Below are 6576 nucleotides of genomic sequence, written 5' to 3'. Positions count from 1 at the left end.
ATATGTGTGTTTTTTGGGCCACCAACGATATATAGATGATCGAGAGAGAGAGAGAGATCGAGACTGAAATCCCCAAGAATATATATGTTCAAATATACATTAAAATATATGCACGAATGCATTGTAGGCCATGCATGCACACTAATTATATATATATATTATGAGGCAACTTAATCAAATGTGTTTTCATTCGAGAGAACTTGTCAAAATTCAAGTTAATTAATTTATCACGATAATTATATAATTAATTAATGAATGTCAGGGATATGTTATACAACATGATCGATATAGGCCATGTATATTTTAATTGGTGTTAATCTACGGTTTGCTAGCTAGCTGCTATATATAGAGCATGTTTTTATTAGATCGGGTTATATCTAGTATAGTTTAGGGTTATGTGTTTTAATTAAGTAGGGTTGATTAGCTAGGGTTAGTTACATATATATGGTTTAGGGTTAATGCATGGCGCATTTAATTAATTTAATTAATTAAGTGTCGTTGGCCTATACATAGGGTTTAATTAGGGTTTAGGGTTAGCTAGGGCACATGGTTAGGGTTAGGGTTAGGGTTAGGGTTTAGGGTCTAGGGTCTAGGTTTTAGTGTTTAGGGTGTTTAGGGTTTAGGGATTAGGGATTAGGGATTTAGGGTTTTAGGGTTGTTTAAGGTTTAGGGATCATCGATCGAGTGCGCACACACATTATTAGATCGAGGCACCCGCGCCTTTACGCATAAAGTGCATGCGTATATATGTGTGTTTTTTGGGCCACCAACGATATATAGATGATCGAGAGAGAGAGATTGAAATCCCCAAGAATATGTTCAAATATACATTAAAATATATGCACGAATGCATTGTAGGCCATGCATGCACACTAATTATATATATATATATATATTATGAGGCAACTTAATCAAATGTGTTTTCATTCGAGAGAACTTGTCAAAATTCAAGTTAATTAATTTATCACGATAATTATATAATTAATTAATGAATCTCAGGGATATGTTATACAACATGATCGATATAGGCCATGTATATTTTAATTGGTGTTAATCTACGGTTTGCTAGCTAGCTAGCTAGCTGCTATATATAGAGCATGTTTTTATTAGATCAGGTTATATCTAGTATAGTTTAGGGTTATGTGTTTTAATTAAGTAGGGTTGATTAGCTAGGGTTAGTTACATATATATGGTTTAGGGTTAATGCATGGCGCATTTAATTAATTTAATTAATTAAGTGTCGTTGGCCTATACATAGGGTTTAATTAGGGTTTAGGGTTAGCTAGGGCAGATGGTTAGGGTTAGGGTTAGGGTTTAGGGTCTAGGGTCTAGGTTTTAGTGTTTAGGGTGTTTAGGGTTTAGGGATTAGGGATTAGGGTTTTAGGGTTGTTTAAGGTTTAGGGATCATCGATCGAGTGCGCACACACACTATTAGATCGAGGCACCCGCGCCTTTACGCATAAAGTGCATGCGTATATATGTGTGTTTTTTGGGCCACCAACGATATATAGATGATCGAGAGAGAGATTGAAATCCCCAAGAATATGTTCAAATATACATTAAAATATATGCACGAATGCATTGTAGGCCATGCATGCACACTAATTATATATATATATATATATTATGAGGCAACTTAATCAAATGTGTTTTCATTCGAGAGAACTTGTCAAAATTCAAGTTAATTAATTTATCACGATAATTATATAATTAATTAATGAATCTCAGGGATATGTTATACAACATGATCGATATAGGCCATGTATATTTTAATTGGTGTTAATCTACGGTTTGCTAGCTAGCTGCTACGTACATATAGAGCATGGTTTATTAGATCGGGTTATAGCTAGCTAGTATAGTTTAGGGTTATGTGTTTTAATTAAGTAGGGTTGATTAGCTAGCTAGGGTTAGATACATATATATGGTTTAGGGTTAATGCATGGCACATTTAATTTAATTAGAGGACCGCGAGGCATCCCCTGGCCTGCTCGATGCACGTACAATTAAGTGTCGTTGGCCTATACATAGGGTTTAATTAGGGTTTTAGGGTTGGCTAGGGTTTAGGGTTAGGGTTAGGGTTAGGGTTAGGGTTAGGGTTTAGGGTCTAGGGTTTAGGGTCTAGGGTTTAGGGTTTAGGGTTAGGGTTAGGGTTAGGGTTAGGGTTTAGGGTTTAGTGTTTAGGGTGTTTAGGGTTTAGGGATTATTAGGGATTAGGGATTTAAGGTTTTAGGGGTTGTTTAAGGTTTAGGGATCATCGATCGAGTGCGCACACACATTATTAGAGGCACCCGCGCGCGCCTTTACGCATAAAGTGCATGCGTATATATGTGTGTTTTTTGGGCCACCAACGATATATAGATGATCGAGAGAGAGAGATTGATGTCTACTTTCCCCCTCCTTTTCCTGTAGACAGTGTTGGGCCTCCAAGAGCAGAGGTTTGTAGAACAGCAGCAAGTTTTCCCTTAAGTGGATCACCCAAGGTTTATCGAACTCAGGGAGGAAGAGGTCAAAGATATCCCTCTCATGCAACCCTGCAACCACAAAGCAAGAAGTCTCTTGTGTCCTCAACACACCTAATAGGTGCACTAGTTCGGCGAAGAGATAGTGAAATACAGGTGGTATGAATATATATGAGCAGTAGCAACGGTGCCAGAAAATAGCTTGCTGGCGTGTAGTTGATGGTGGTAGTATTGCAGCGGTAGTAACGCAGTAAAACAGTAAACAAGCAGTAATAGCAGTATTTAGGAACAAGGCCTAGGGATTACACTTTCACTAGTGGACACTCTCAACATTGATCACATAACAGAATAGATAAATGCATACTCTACACTCTTGTTGGATGATGAACACATTGCGTAGGATTACACGAACCCTCAATGCCGGAGTTAACAAGCTCCACAATTAATGTTCATATTTTAGTAACCTTATAGTGTAAGATAGATCAAAAGACTAAACCAAGTACTAACATAGCATGCACACTGTCACCTTCATGCATATGTAGGAGGAATAGATCACATCAATACAATCATAGCAATAATTAACTTCATAATCTACAAGAGATCATGATCATAGCATAAACCAAGTACTAACACGGATGCACACACTGTCACCTTTACATCGTGCAGGAGGAATAGAACTACTTTAATAACATTGCTAGAGTAGCACATAGATAAATTGTGATACAAACACATTGCAATCATAAAGAGATATAAATAAGCACCTCACTATGCCATTCAACAGTGAATAAGTATTCTGTGAAATATAGCCTAAGAGACCCACACGGTGCACACACTGTCACCTTTACACACGTGGGACAAGGAGTCTCCGGAGATCACATAAGTAAAACTCACTTGACTAGCATAATGACATCTAGATTACAAGCATCATCATATGAATCTCAATCATGTAAAGCAGCTCATGAGATTATTGTATTGAAGCACATATGAGAGAGATGAACCACATAGCTACCGGTACAGCCCCGAGCCTCGATGGAGAACTACTCCCTCCTCATGGGAGCAGCAGCGGTGATGAAGATGGCGGTGGAGATGGCAGCGGTGTCGATGGAGAAGCCTTCCGGGGGCACTTCCCCGTCCCGGCGGCGTGCCGGAACAGAGACTCCTGTCCCCCAGATCTTGGCTTCGCGATGGCGGCGGCTCTGGAAGGTTTCTGTGGGTTTCGTCGAACGCATCAGGGTTTTCGCGACGGAGGCTTTATATAGGCGAAGAGGCGGCGCAGGAGGGCTTCTGGGGGGCCCACACCATAGGGCGGCGCGGCCCCCCCTCTGGCCGCGCCAGGGTGTGGTGTGGGGCCCCCAGGGCTCCCCTCTGGCGGCTCTCGGGTGTTCTGGATGGTTCCGGGAAAAATAGGAACCTGGGCGTTGATTTCGTCCGATTCCGAGAATATTTCGTTACTAGGATTTCTGAAACCAAAAACAGCAGAAAACAGGAACTGGCACTTCGGCATCTTGTTAATAGGTTAGTTCCAGAAAATGCACGAATATGACATAAAGTGTGCATAAAACATGTAGATAACATCAATAATGTGGCATGGAACATAAGAAATTATCGATACGTCGGAGACGTATCAGCATCCCCAAGCTTAGTTCTGCTCGTCCCGAGCAGGTAAAACGATAACAAAGATAATTTCTGGAGTGACATGCCATCATAAACTTGATCATACTATTTGTAAAGCATATGTAGTGAATGCAGCGATCAAAACAATGGTAAATGACATGAGTAAACAACTGAATCATAAAGCAAAGACTTTTCATGAATAGTACTTTCAAGACAAGCATCAATAAGTCTTGCATAAGAGTTAACTCATAAAGCAATAATTCAAAGTAGAGGCATTGAAGCAACACAAAGGAAGATGAAGTTTCAGCGGTTGCTTTCAACTTAAAACATGTATATCTCATGGATAATTATCAATGCAAAGCAATATAACAAATGCAATATGCAAATATGTAAGAATCAATGCAAAGTTCACACAAGTGTTTGCTTCTTGAGGTGGAGAGAAATAGGTGAACTGACTCAACAATAAAAGTAAAAGAATGGTCCTTCGAAGAGGAAAGCATCGATTGCTATATTTGTGCTAGAGCTTTTATTTTGAAAACATAAAGAGAGCATAAAAGTAAAATTTTGAGAGGTGTTTGTTGTTGTCAACGAATGGTAGTGGGTACTCTAACCCCCTTGCCAGACAAACCTTCAAAGAGCGGCTCCCATTTTATTTTATTTTTGGGTGGCACTCCTTCCAACCTTTCTTTCACAAACCATGGCTAACCGAATCCTCGGGTGCCTGCCAACAATCTCATACCATGAAGGAGTGCCTTTTTATTTTAGTTTTATTATGATGACACTGCTCCCAACCTTTGCTTACACAAGCCATGGCTAACCGAATCCTTCGGGTGCCGTCCAACAATCACATACCATGGAGGAGTGTCTATTTTTGTTAATTAATTTGGGACTGGGAATCCCATTGCCAGCTCTTTTTGCAAAATTATTGGATAAGCGGATGAAGCCACTAGTCCATTGGTGAAAGTTGCCCAACAAGATTGAAAGATAAACACCACATACTTCCTCATGAGCTATAAAACATTGACACAAATCAGAGGTGATAAATTTTGAATTGTTTAAAGGTAGCACTCAAGCAATTTACTTTGGAATGGCAGGAAATACCATGTAGTAGGTAGGTATGGTGGACACAAATGGCATAGTGTTGTTTGGCTCAAGGATTTGGATGCATGAGAAGTATTCCCTCTCGATACAAGGTTTAGGCTAGCAAGGTTGTTTGAAGCAAACACAAGTATGAACTAGTACAGCAAAACTCACATAAAAGACATATTACAAGCATTATAAGACTATACATCGTCTTCCTTGTTGTTCAAACACCTTACTAGAAATTATCTAGACCTTAGAGAGACCAATTATGCAAACCAAATTTTAGCATGCTCTATGTATTTCTTCACTAATAGGTGCAAAGTATATGATGCAAGAGCTTAAACATGAGCACAACAATTGCCAAGTATCACGTTACCCAAGACATTATAGCAATTACTACATGTATCATTTTCCGTTTCCAACCATATAACAATTAACGAAGCAGTTTCAACCTTTGCCATGAAAATTAAAAGCTAAGAACACATGTGTTCATACGAACCAGCGGAGCGTGTCTCTCTCCCATAAAGTGAATGCTAGGATCCATTTTATTCAAACAAAACAAAAACAAAAACAAAAGCACACAGACGCTCCAAATAAAGTACATAAGATGTGATTAAATAAAAATATAGTTTCAAGAGAAGGAACCTGATAATTTATCGATGAAGAAGGGGATGCCTTGGGCATCCCCAAGCTTAGACGCTTGAGTCTTCTTGATATATGCAGGGGTGAACCACCGGAGCATCCCCAAGCTTAGACTTTTCACTCTTCTTGATCATAGTATATCATCCTCCTCTCTTGACCCTTGAAAACTTCCTCCACACCAAACTCGAAACAAACTCATTAGAGGGTTAGTGCATAATTAAAAATTCACATGTTCAGAGGTGACACAATCATTCTTAACACTTCTGGACATTGCCCAAAGCTACTGGAAGGTAATGGAACAAAGAAATCCACCCAACACAGCGAAAGAAGCAATGCGAAATAAAAGGCAGAATCTGTCAAAACAGAACAGTCCGTAAAGACGAATTTTAAAATGGCACCAGACTTGCTCAGATGAAAATGCCCAAATTGAATGAAAGTTGCGTACATATCTGAGGATCACTCACGTAAATTGGCATAATTTTCTGAGTTACCTACAGAGAATTTTGCCCAGATTCGTGACAGCAAAGAAAACAGTTTCTGCGCAGTAATCCAAATCTAGTATTGACTTTACTATCAAAGACTTTACTTGGCACAACAAAACACAAAACTAAGATAAGGAGAGGTTGCTACAGTAGTAAACAACTTCCAAGACACAAAATAAAAACAAAGTACTGTAGCAAAATAACACATGGGTTATCTCCCAAGAAGTTCTTTCTTTATAGCCATTAAGATGGGCTCAGCAGTTTTAATGATGCACTCGCAAGAAATAATATTTGAA

This window comes from Lolium perenne, chromosome 3, assembly GCF_019359855.2.
Source record: "Lolium perenne isolate Kyuss_39 chromosome 3, Kyuss_2.0, whole genome shotgun sequence".
In the NCBI taxonomy this organism is placed as follows: Eukaryota; Viridiplantae; Streptophyta; class Magnoliopsida; order Poales; family Poaceae; genus Lolium; species Lolium perenne.
Note: the sequence above shows the minus strand (reverse complement) of the source record.